This window comes from Clarias gariepinus, chromosome 12 (assembly GCF_024256425.1).
Source record: "Clarias gariepinus isolate MV-2021 ecotype Netherlands chromosome 12, CGAR_prim_01v2, whole genome shotgun sequence".
NCBI classification, from domain to species: Eukaryota; Metazoa; Chordata; class Actinopteri; order Siluriformes; family Clariidae; genus Clarias; species Clarias gariepinus.
Genome location: NC_071111.1, coordinates 29,232,429 through 29,246,537, shown reverse-complemented (window position 1 = coordinate 29,246,537; position 14,109 = coordinate 29,232,429).

Here is a 14,109-nt window from a genome sequence, read left to right as displayed (position 1 = left end):
AACAGAAAACCATAAGTCTTTAACAATTAAGGACTTAACAATGGCAGAAAACGAAGTCATTAAGTTCGTTCAAAACCAAAACTTCAAAGACGAAATTTTCATGTTACAAAAGGGTAATGCATCCGTAAAAAGAAACAGTTGTCTCTCCAAACTAGATCCAATACTGCAGAATGGAGTGCTAAGAGTTGGAGGACGTCTTGGTAGGTCTGCAATGCCTGAGCATGCAAAACACCCTGTCATTATACCCAAAGACTCACACATTACAACTCTAATCTTAAGAAACACTCACGAACAGGTCGGACATTGTGGAAGGAATTATATGCTTTCAAAATTGCGGCAGAAATACTGGATTCCGACAGCAAATTCCCTTGTAAGAAAGTTTCTGTCCAGTTGTGTGACATGCAGAAAGATCAGAGCGAAGAATAGTGAACAAAAAATGTCAGAACTGCCACGTGATAGAATAACACCAGATCACCCACCGTTTACTAACGTAGGGGTAGACTATTTTGGACCCTTCGAGGTCAAACGGAGTAGAAGTAATGTTAAAAGATATGGCGTATTGTTTACTTGTCTGACAACAAGAGCCGTGTACATTGAAGTCGCGCAGTCATTAGATACAGACTCCTGCTTAAATGCTATTCGACGCTTCATGTGCAGAAGAGGCCAGGTGTCAGTTATGAGAAATAATAATGGAACAAACTTCATAGGTGCTGAGACTGAATTGCGTAAAGCTATCCAACAGTGGAATCAGTCAAAAATTGAAGGCGTCCTCATGCAAAAGGGGATACAATGGATATTGCTGGGTCTCACTTCGGTGGAATATGGGAAAGGCAGATAAGGTCAGTTAAAAAAATCTTGAAGTCTGTACTAAAAGAACAAACACTAAACGATGAGAGCTTGCACACATTCCTGTGTGAGGTGGAAGCTATAATGAATGATCGTCCCCTTACCACCGCTACAGACGATCCCACAGACCTGGAGCCCCTGACACCTAACCACCTGCTGCTGATGAAAAAACAGCCAAACTTGCCTCCTGGTCTTTTCAAAAAAGAGGACATTTACGCACGTCGCAAGTGGAAGCAAATTCAGTACCTTGCCGACCTATTCTGGAAGCGATGGGTGCGTGAATACTTGCCCTTGCTTCAGGAGCGCCAAAAATGGTCTCAGGTGAGAAAAAACCTCTCGCGAAAACATCACGAAAGTGTTCCCTGATAAAAAAGGACTTGTGAGACGTGTACTGGCCAAAACTAAAACCAGTACCCTGGAAAGACCCATCGATAAGCTGTGCCTCATATGTGAAATGGACTGTTAATTACCTTATGAAGTAGTCATGTTCCTTTCATTTGGTACGCAGCGATATGAATACCTTAAGTTAAACCGTTAACAAATGTCTAAAGTGTTAAGAAAGTTAATTCTAAAGTGTTAAGAAAGTTAATTCAAATTTTAATCCAATAGTAAATGTTGTGGCCCAATCGTAAAAAAAAAAGGAAAAAACAACAAAGCAAAAAATGTGTGTAATTGTCAGTCTTCCTGCCTGTCAATTAGGGGCTGGAAATGTAAGGGCCATATTTCATTTTTGTGATTTGTTGTTATGTTTATCTATTTCAGTTTATTAGTTAAGCATTAAGCATTAAGTATCATACTCATAATTTGTATTGTGACATCATTTCATGGGTTGTTCTGTTATATCATCCCACAGTTATGCAGTTCCATGTCTATCACGCACGTTAGTTGTAGTTGTTGTTAAGACACGGAAGGATACAGAAAGGTGTGGAGCACACAAGCTTTTGACCGTAAGACAGTTAGCTAAAAGGAATACAGTAAAATAAGTTGTTGTAACTGTAATCTATCGAAGCTACAGAACACAGCAAGCGACTTGTCGGGACTACAGTGGATTTATGCAAGAAACTGTAACAACCAGTGTTTTTGATGTTGAAAATAAACAAGAGACAAAGAAATCAACGAAACGTCTGATGTCGTCAGTGACACTGTGTAACTAAAGACACGCGTCAGAACTTGTGAATAACATGCACCTACAGTCCTTATTAATAATAGTAATATTTAGATATCAACGCAAGGTAAATACTTAGGGATTAAATTAAAACCCTCATTATCCCTCATTTCAAAAGTCAATTATATGTTAGTCTATAGAAATGTTGAAGCTGATATCCAAAGATGGATGTGTCTACCTCCACAAAACTCCCTGAGATGGTAGTAGGAAGAAACCTTGAGAGGAACCAGACTCAACAGGGAACCCATCCTCATCTGGGTGAAACAGAGAGCAGGAATTGATCTGCATTCATACTGTGTGTGTTAGGTGGCAGCTAGTTCAGTATAACAGTTGATGTTAATTGATGTTAATATGAAGTCCAGGTAGTTATTGGAGACTCAGTTAGACTTGTAGGAAATTCCAGTCAATTGCAGCCAAGTCAAGTCTTGTGGACCAGGTTACCTGGGCACGCCGATGCATATGCTTTGGGAATGTCCAGATGTGCCAGATTTCTGGGATACGGTGCTTGAGTTTCTGTACAAGAAATGGAATTTTGGTTAGCTGTTTTGACTGCTGCTAAAAAACTTTTAGTTCAACGATGGAAACCTCCACATGACCTTTCTATTACGCATTGGTTACATTATCTACTCGAGATATTATATTTGGTCTTCATCGCGGACAAACCACACTAAACTCACCATTTTATCTATGTGGAAGAACTGTATCTGTTCAGTCAGAGGGATTTTGGATATTTAAACCATTTTTTTTTTATTCCTTAAGTGCGATGGGTGGGGAGAGGGTTGGGGGGAGGTTGAGGGGGGGTAAATTTTTTTAAATACTTTTTCTTGTTTGATGTAACTTATATGATACTTTGAAAAAAAAAACAACTAAATTACAAAAAAAAAAAGAAAATGTCAATTTTGGAATCCCCAGAAGCTCAGTGGTCCGAACACAACTTAATAATCTTTGTATGATAAAATGACTCCTGGCATGAATCCACACGAAGCGCTTCCCAGATAGCACAGGTACTTTGCGGAGACGTCTGCTAAAGAGCGTATCATCTGGTAAACATCGCATTCGTTTTTTATAGTTGTATTTTGATCGTCTGTAGATCGCCTGTTTGTGCTGTTAAATGATACATCGTCTTTACATCTATATGACGTCTATACGACGTATCTTTATCATCCGAAATTTGCTGGTTTGTGGACAGGATATATATATATATATATATATATATATATATATATATATATATATATATATATATATATATATAAATAATCTGGAAATAGAGTGGAGAAACACCAAAGAATCAACCAGAAGGTGGCGGTAGTGCAACACTTACGGATGCAAGCCGCCGTTAAACACCAAAGAAGAAGAAGCAGAACAGTTTGTTGAGAAGACAAACGTTTGGCGGGCGTGTGGAAAAGGTAAGCAGGAATTAATTTCGATCTTTCTAAATAGAAACAAAATACTAAACATAAATGTCTTTAACGTGTTTAGTCACGTTATTTTGGTTTAAGCTATTTCTTGTATTTTTAATCACACTTCAAATACCGACGGTTATATGCGCGTGCTTAATCTGCGGTTCGGTTCTGGTTTCGGTCTGTTCTTATGAGTTGTGAAGCGAGAGGAACAAAGTATACAGTAAATATTGTTCAATTGCTAAATTAAGTATCATGAATTTTAATTAAATATCTATCTCTGTATTTTTCCACAGGAGTTTGTGAGTGAAAGTGTCCTGTCTGCATCTGACTTCAAGAGTTTCCTGACCAACCGTCTCTAACGGTCATATTTAAAAGTCATAACGGACAGTTATAAAGTACAAAACGTTTCTGTTGGTGTTTAATTTCTTTTTTTCTATGATTAATACTTATTTGTGGTGTTTTATGTTTTGTACATCTTTTCAAATTGAGACCTCATTTGTAAGTTGCTGCTGGTGTAAAACAGGGTTTTTATTAAATATAAAATAAAAATCTCTGTTTTGTCTTATGCTTCCTTCCTTCACAGAATTCTGTTGATCATGGTTAATTATAATTAACTGAGGGTATTTAATTAAAATAATGGGAGGGGGGGGGGGTTTAATTAAACTACGTCTTTCCGACATGAATCAGACATTTGGCAGATGTATAAACATCTGATTAACATCGTCTGAAGAGCGGATCAGGGTCGTTTAATTCATTTACGTCTTAAATACGTAGGCTTAACGTTCTAACATCGGGCACGGACGTCTCGGTGACGTCTGCCAGATGACCAAACGCCCTATGCCAGACATCTGCCAGATAAAAAAGACGACGTCGCATAGAGGTCTCCGCGAAGTGTGTGTGCTATTTGTATGGGATCAAATTTCCATCAAAAGTATTGCGGTAGCAGATCTAAAAATAAGACTCACAAATTATACTCACAAATTATAACGCACAAAAATGAAAAATAGATGCAAAGTCATTTAGAAAAACAAACAACGCGGTCACGGGTCGAAAAATAATAAGCGCAACTTCCAAATGTAAACCCATTACAAATTATATTGCACAAAACTGAAACACGAATTCAGCATTTTTCGAGTCACAAACAAAATCAGGTTTTTCGCTCATATTTAAATTTTTTGTGTGCTTATGCTCCTTTCCCTTTTGCTCACGTTCTCATGTTTTGCGCTTGCGTTTTAAAACTTTGCCGACAGAGTTTGATGTAAATTAGGGCGGGCTTCAGAGTCACCATTGGTTAACTAGTCCGAATTGACAGCTGCTCCTCTAGCCAATCAGTCGAAGGGGGAGATTACGTCACTGCAGTGCGACTCATGACTTCTGTGGCTAACTCGTACAGGTGTGAAGATGGATAGCCCCCGTCAGCTGGCAAATGCTGGACAGTCTCAGGTAATTGGCCTTAATTGTTTTTTTAGTGGGTGACCGATACATTTCTTACGTGCGTTATGAATATTTTCTGCAAGCTTTATGTTGTACCGAGTAGGTCATATAGTATAGCCTGTTAACATGTGTCTTTTTAGTTAGGTTTAGTAAGCAGGTTTTAAGGCATTATTAAAGGTTATTGGCTGTATATCAAAAAAAATAAAATGCATGATTTTGCTAGCCGTAACAGTGTAGCCTTGAGTTAAAATGTCATAGCAAAGGGCCTTGATACTTACATCTGTGTGTTTTATTTATTAATTCATTCATTAATAAATGTGCCAAAATATGTGTTGTCATTGTGGAGTAAAAAATAATTTATTTTACCATATAATAAAAACATTGTAAAAACTGAAGTGTTCTGAATACCTTCTGAATGCACAATATAAACTTTTTTTTTTTTTTCATTGTTTCTCATTATACTTGCATTACTTCTAATTTTAACTTTGTGTTTAGCAGACAGAGTACCCGGATGTGGTTAGTGCAGCACAGAGCCTCATCTCTGTGCTAACACAGACTCTAAATCAGAGTCCTGTAACACCACGTCCACAAGTTCAAGTTCAGGGTCAGGGCCAGCAGACAGCAGTGCAAGAACAAAGACAGACAAATGCCACCATTGATCAGGACATGGCCAGGTGCATTTTGCTGGCCACACAGAGCATGGATGCCCAATCAAATACTTAAAAGCTTTAATTTGCAGGCACTCTGTACATAGTCAACCCCTTACAGTACAGTAGTTGACAAAGTTAAACAAACTTAGTTAGACATGGAATTATTTTTATGACTGTTTATCTACCAACATTAATTTTATGTTGGAAAACAAAAATAAATACATTTTCTTTTCTTTGTAGGGCCTTTCCTAGCATGTTTTGAACACATACAATCTGTGGGAAAAAAAGAATACATTTAGCATCCCGAACACATACCAAGCCTGCAAAAGCATTTAAACCTTATGATTTAAATGTGTATCTCCTGGATAAAAATTCTGAGACCACCCCTTCATGAACTCAAGCTTGTGCAAGCAGGGCTTGGCAAAAGGACAATCTCAATTACAATGGACATGACACATTCAGAGGTAAGGTAGTCTGTCTGTATTTTTTGGGGAAAAAGTAGTTTATATACTAGAATCACTAGTAAAAAAATAAATAAATTCAAAATGAGTGAGTTTCTTTGCATTTTTTAATAGTTTTCCAGCTTACTGTATGAAGCATTCCCAAAAATGGAGGGTTTGAGTGGAGGATGGATGCTTTATAAGGCTACTTTACAATTTTTCTTTATCATCACTTAAAGGGGTCATACAGCACTACATGCACTATTTTAAGCTGTTTGGACTGTACTGTGTGTTAGGAGAGTGCGTACACAACCACTCTACGATGATAAAGAGCCGCCCAGTGGTTTTCTTTTCGTTTATTACAGTAACATCCCTCTTCTGAAATCAGGCCAATCACAAATGCCTGTCGATGTGACGCCAAACCGACAGAGGCCGCTCCTACACTAGTTGATTGACACTGGTGTTTTAGCAAAGACCCGCCCCGAGTGAGAAGAAGCTGTCGGCCATTGTTTTTCGCCGCTGGAGCAAAATGGCGCCTAAGCGAGTGTTGTGTACAGTTGTTGGGTGTAATAGCGAACACAGCAGTCGTCATTTACTACCTAGGGTTAGTGACCTAGGGTACCTACCTAGGGTTAGGTATCTGAGCCGCTGAGGACGCAGTGGCTGAATTTAGTTTTTGAAGCTAACGTCCCCGCCGATTTACCTAAATGCGTTCATGTTTGCGATAATCATTTTTCACCAGACTGCTTTATAAACGCGGGTCAATATAAAGCAGGTTTTACTAGGAAGCTGCTCCTAAAAAATGGATCTGTACTAACGCTTCGTGTTCCTGCTTCATCTTCACCAGGCTCAGTGAGTAATTTATGACTCTTTGCAGATCGCCTTTTCTAATAATCATGATGAATGCGGAGTGTAAGTTAACTTATACTCTCATAGAACATGGTTATGGCTTCTTCTCTATGTACATCCGTCTCTATATAATCTCTAATCGCCCGTTTATAATAAACAATGCATTAAGGTGATTGTCTAGTTGCAAACTGTGTACGTAGTCGGAAAACTATATTATGCTTACCTTTGTAACGTTAGATGGTTTATAACGATGTCTGTTGAAGATTAAGAAGTCATGTAAACACATCAGTAAACACATCGCGTCCGTATCTCTCTCGGTAAGCTTCTCCGCTGTATGTTGTTGTTGCTCGCGGCAGCGCAACAGCCCATTAATTCATGCCCATGCAGTGATGAGAGACAAATCGAGTCGATGCATGTCCATTCTTTTAATTTCTGCGTTGTCAGGCGATATTACAAACTTCCCCGTAGGTTCCGTACTTAAATCAAACCAAAAACGACTGAAGAAAACAGGCTCAGGCTCTATATTACAGCGTTTCAGTGTTGCCAACTCGTCAGTAAGGAAAGTAGCTATTGGCTGTCGTAGAAGTCGCTAGAAGTCGCTAGATGACGTCATCACTTAATTTGCATAATGCACGCTGCACAGTGTGAAAAAGCAGCTTTACATGCTTCTCCAATGTGATCACATGCCAGCATAGAACAGTGTTTAGCGATAACTAATGCCATGGTGACTTCAGAAGAGTCTTTTTTTTTTTTTTTACCATAAATGGCAGTTTGTTTTGTGTGAAACTATTGTAAGGCTTTGCCTTTTGTGTATGTTTCTGAGTTGACATGTGTTTTTTTATATCGCAAAGTTTGGCATAAAAATCAGTCTTGCAATACAGGCAGTATGCCCGTGTATTATCTCCAATAAAAGGCTTCAACCATCCGTTGAATTCAGGATTTGATTCCCACTCCTTTCTGAATTTCTGAGAGTATAGTTTTGACTGAGACATGATGAACTAGCGAGCTATATGTTTATGCTAAAGTCACAGAGAAGCACACACACAGTGGATGAGGTAAGTAATGAGGCTGTTTGAGTCAAATGCAGTGAAGGGGCGGGCTCAGCAGAGGTCATGAGCATTTAAATTAGCATGTACTGAAACAGGTTGCTGAGAACAGAGCTAGTTTTTACCAGGTAAAAGTAGTGTTTTTTTTTTACACAATCCTTTTGAATTTTTAATTAACGTATAATACAAACTTTTCATTAGGACCCTAAAGATCATATTAACATTTAATGAAAAATATGATGTGTAGGACCTTTAAGTCAGTATGTATTTGGTTATAGAAAAATGTCATGTTAATTCTATCTTTGTTTATAGGGGGGTGTGGTGTAAGGCGGCTAAACATTATTCCTCCAGACTCAGAAGGTTACACTGGATCCCAAATCAAAACTGCCTCTGCATCTGGAAAGACAATGCTGTATGTAGTTCCTCTGCAAGAGGAACTGGACCTTAATCCTTTCCCTAATGATGCCAGAGAATTCCAAAAAATGCCAAAGGCTACTTGCCAAATGTGCAACAAAAGCATGCTCCTGCAGGTGCTGGCTCTCCACATTCAGGTTTGCAGGTCACATGATTCAGCATCTTCAAATGAAGAGGTAATGGAGAAATGCTGTTTAATTATTTTTATTTTATTATATTCTGGATTATTATCCAGACTCCCTCTGCCCTCCGGACCTGTCTGACCCATCCTGGTGCCCCGTTTCTGGCTGAAGATCTCGTCACATGGATGCCCCGTGTGTCTCTCTGGGATGCGTCTGGTGTCTGGGGATGATTCTCTCTACCTAGAAGATGGTTCTGGCCTTGACTGGTGTTGGCAACTGTTTCTCTGGGGACTTGACAGTTCGATAGTTCATGACTGGAACTTCTTACAAGTCTACCTGGGTCTTCAATAACTACCTGGACTCCATATTAACATCAATTAACATCAGCTATTATAGCTAAACTGCCTCCCACCCTACACACTGTATAAATGCAGATCATTTACTGCTTTCTGTTTCACCCAAATGAGGATGGGTTCCCTGTTAAGTCTGGTTCCTCTCAAGGTTTCTTCGTATTACCATCTCAGGGAGTTTTTCCTTGCCACTGTCGCCCTCGGCTTGCTCACCAGGGACAAACTGACCATTTTGATTCATACAAATTCACATTTCATACAAACTTAAATAATTTTTTTGACTGTGTAAAGCTGCTTTGCGGCAATGAAAATTGCTAAAAGCGCTATACAAATAAAATTGAATTGAATTGAATTATTTGCTGATTTCATGATGTATTTCGACTGAATGTTTAATTTGTATTAATTTAACATTCCACGTTGATTTTATATTAGATCTAGAAATGTGTTCAAACCTTCAAAAGAATACCAAATGATTTCAGATTTAATTTCTCTGTTGTTGGAGCAGACAGAAGGCCAGTTTGTCTCAGAAAGCAATTTGGATTAGATGAAACAAGAAAATTCTCCATCTGAGGTAATGTGGCATTAAAACTCTCCAGCCCTAATTAAACATTTCTCTAACCCATGGTGCTTTTATTGTTCTGTAACAGTTATTGTTAAATAATAATTAAGAATTAATCATTTGTTAATGGTTGTCTCCCCCTAATGGACATCTTGATAATTACGTATTGTAGCAGTTACCATGTGATCAATCAGGAAGTTAGTGTTTTCCGTGATGGGCAGTTCTGAACATGTGCTGCAGTTAATCAGCAACTATCTGTGTTCATCCCTGGCCTTTGGTAGCTTCGTTGGTATTGTCGCGTTTTTCACCGCCACGCAGGAACTTGGAGAGACGAGTGAGCTTCTTTGTTGCCCAATGCAAATGGCTGGGAGTAATTTATTTCTTCGTACACGTAAACACAGAACCACCACATCCAACCTCCATAAAACACACATCTAACCACACACACACCTATGGCCGAAGCCACTAACTTAAACACCTTTTCCCAACAGGGTGAACACAAAACAATCCCTCCCGCAAAGCATGATGGTAGCCCATCAAAACCCCGCCCACGCCACAGTATGTTTATTTTTCCTTTTTATCTATATTTTATAGCATTTGATTATTTGTTGGATTTACAGTTTGTACATATATTTGTTTGTTAGCTGTACATGCCCAACATGCCTGTTGGATTGATATTGGGGAATATTGCATTTGTAGAATTTGTGTAAATATTGTGTGTATACTTATATTGTTTATTGTTTTCTTACTTTGTTTCATAGTTTTACCCTATCCTTATTAAAAGCTGGAAAGAGACATTCCGTGTCTGTCATTTTGATGAGAGAAAAGCCTCCTGAAGAACGCAGAGCATTCTTAAAAGAGAATGGGATTTGCTTCAGATGTTGCACATCTTCATCACACATTGCTAAAAACTGCAAAGCCTATGTCAAATGCACAGAATGTGGTAGTGAAAGGCATGATACCGTTCTTCATCAAGATCCAGCACTTTCAACTAAAGACACAAACTTCCATCCAGAGAATGGCGGGGAGGGAGATCTTGAAATCTCAGCTCATTGCACTCAGGTCTGTGGTGGTGATTTAACTAACAGGTCATGTTCAAAAATCTGCCTTGCCAAGATCTATCCTAGGGGTTGCCGTGATGAAATATTAATGTTTAACAAAAACACAGAAACATCAGAATACACATAGGAATAAATGAAATTACATATATAATACCGAATGTTTCCTTATATATTGCTCCTCTGGAATTAACATGCTGACGTTAAACCGTTATTGTTGCACTATGGTTCCACTTTTTCTCTGATGTTATTTTAATTTACTTGTATTAATGATCCATTTCTTTGTGTGTCATTATTTAGTTTCGAGTGTCCGATAAAGAAAATAAAGATTAAAAAAATCAATAAAGAAAAGCATGAATTAGAATAGGTACTTTCCTATTATTTTCCACTAATTCCCTCCCAGTCATTGCGCCCCACCTGTCATGTCCCTATTCCCCACTAGTGGGGCGCGGCCCACACTTTGAGAACCACTGGTCTAGAGGGTCTTCTGGAGCTGCTTGCTAGCCGAGTAAATGCAGAAAACCACTTTCGCATTTGTGTTTCACGGGACAATCTCCTAGAGAGGGGGCTCAAGCAGTGGCAAAGACAAAAAAAAAGGAAATCCAGTCAACCAGCTAAAGGTAACCTTCATTGGCGAAGCTGGAATCGACTCTGGTGCTTTGCGAAAGGAGTTTCTTACAGGCAAGTTATTAAGTATAATAAAAGTGGAAAAGCTGTAACAAAAAGAAATAACATTTATTTGGTAATTTACAGTTTTATTCTCAATATAATATTAAGAAATGATCAGTGGCATTGAAAAACGCCTCTTCTTGGGTCAGAGAGCAAAGAGTCCACAGTACTCCAACAGTGACCTTGACAATGGTCTCTTCAGGTTTGTAACATTGTAGCTATTTTTTTTTCTTAATTATGTGTAATGGCATTGACTGAGTGCTTTTTGTAATCTCACTTTGGAATAATAGGACTGCTGGAGAGATCTTTGCAGTTAGCTTAGCTCAAGGTGGCCCAGCCCCATGTTTCATAAGAGAGTGGTGCTACTATTATCTCACCACTGGGAAAGTTGATGTCCTCAGAATTTGCAAGGATGATGTACATGATATTGAATACTCCATGTTGATCTCAAAGGTAACTTCACTCTGAGTACTGTAGTATATTGCATTGTTGGTTTGCATTTTACCACAAAGTAATGTACTGTTAATTTGGTATCCTGTTGTTACTATTTTTCATGAGGTTGAAGAGACAGCTGATCTGACTGAAATTACAGATGAAATTATCAGCTGTGGATACACAGGACCACTCAACATAGACCAAAAGATGCCATAATTCGGTAAATACGGAACATAATTGCCCTTCCAATAATCTTTTAAGCAGTCTGTGTCATGAAGGACATTTGAAAGACTATTCAGTGTTGCTTGTTAACTTACAACTTAAACAAACTTTTGCTATATTGGTTCTTTAATTTTGCATTTTTTTTCTTTTTTTTTTTTTGTATATTAAATTTGTCACTTTTTTGTTTTCTCCACAAGCGCAATTGTTCTCCATGCAACATTTAGAGTTACACCAATGCTTGGAGACTTGCGCAAAGGCCTCCAGCTGTATGGACTGCTGGACATACTTAAGAAGCATCCACATTTTTGCAAGAGTCTGTTTGTTCCTGGGGAGGATTGTACAGTAAGTCAAATGTTTGTAATAATGTTGTTTTTTGAACCGAACACTAATTTTTTGTTTTACTGACAGTTTGTTGTTTTTCCAGCCAGATGCTGACTACATTCTCAGCAGTGTTGCTCCTGAAATAAGTACGAGAGGAACTTCGAGGGCTTCGGTAGAGAGTAAAATCATAAACTACTTTCAAGACTTCCTACAAGAAATTGAATGTGGAGGTGGGCTTTGCATTGTATTGTATTTTTTTTTTATTATTAAATGTTCTTGATAAGATGGTTTATCCAAAAATAATACTGACCAACACTACGCACTCTCAGGCTGTCCAAGATATGACTTTCTGCATCAAAACTGAAATACTGAGCTGGGATCAAAAAAGAAAGTTTTTTAGAAAATGAAATTTGAGATCAACAGTCTTTTCAGTGTAACAATGTATTGCTGTAAGAGTCTCTCAGTACTTTGTTGCAGTAACACTTGTTTGCTTGTTTTCCCCCTTTCTTTACTCAAAACTATAGAGAGTGCTAAAGATGCAGCAGAAGTGGAAACCGAGCCATCCGACCTCACTGTTCCTTGAGTCATGCAGTGGATTACAGGCCAAGGGCATAAGCCACTACTGCTTTCGGAACAGAAAGCTTTTCAGATAATTTTAAAGTTTAACCATGATTGTCAAATTAGAATGCCACAGCACACCATATGCTACCCAATAGTGAGCGCCTGCACTTATACAGTTACCTTTCCAGTGGCACACATGACAACATATAAAGACTTTAAACGCATCATTGTACAAGCCATAAAATCAGGGGGAGCATTTAGCAGGGTTTAAATATCCTCTAGGTGCTGGATTTAAGTTTATTTCTTACACCACATGTTTTAGTGTTACAGTTTGTTAACATATTTCCTATCTCAACTTGTTGGAGGTCTACAGTATTTTATCTACATTAAGATACTTAAATTGCAATTCCAATTCTAAAATGTTTTAAAAATGTTAGCCCCTGCTAAGAGTGCTGTTTCTGGAGTTTATATCTGATACAAGTTATGTAACTTGCATTTGCAGTTCAAATTGTTCAAATTAAGCTGCTCTGTTACAGAGCTCTCCTTAAATTTAAATCTGTTTTAAGGTACTAATGTTGCATTTCATTGATATGTTACAGTGCTTCTAAGGGAACCTTGGTGTAGAAGTTTGCCACTACAGTAGGTATTTGGCAATGTTAATAATAATAATAATAATAAAAATAAACCTTTTAAATCCATTGCTTTTATTTATTGTCATGTCAAAGGTGTGCATACACACATTTACCACATTAGTTATACATAAAAAAAAATAAAGCTAAAAAGTCTACGATTTGTTTTTTTTTCTGCGTACTACTTCACAGTAGTTAAATGACACTGTAAACTTTGCAGAACAAAAAAAATCATAACTTACAGTCTGATGTTTTGAGTTTCAAAGTATGTTATTCAAGAAGCTGCTGAACAAAATTTAACACAGATAAGTAAATATCTTGTCCAAAGTCTCTAGACTGGGATACTGGATTAATGGTTGTCCTGAGTCGAGCCATTTCATACTCAGAAAGCAGACACTCCACCTGAGGGACCTCTACTCCAACATTCTGCTCCTCCAGTGGGTAAGTTCTGTCTTGCACAAAAATGTTGAGGTCCTGAATTAGAAAACAACAACATGAACAGTATAGACATAACATACATTGTGTTGTGCTTTAAAAAAATAAAAAATCATTAGTCATACCTCCATGTCGCATGAAACATTGACTGCATTCTGTGCAAGTCCTATTTCCCACAGCTGACTGGGGGAAAGATTTTGTTCTGTACGGATGGAATGGTCATTCCATGCATCAGTAAAGGTCTCTAGGTCTCTTTGGAGGCGAGGAAGAAAAGCATAATGTGCACAGAAGAGATGAAGGCTGTTTGATGGGTCAAGAGAGCCACTCTCTTCCATACTATGTAGAACATCATAATACACATTTGAAACCGACATCCACACGTCTTTCCACAATCGTTCGATCCTAAATGTAAGAGACAAAAACAACCTTATTTCTTAGTCATTTATAATTTAAAAAGTAAAACAAATACATTACCTACACTAACGTAACACAAAATTA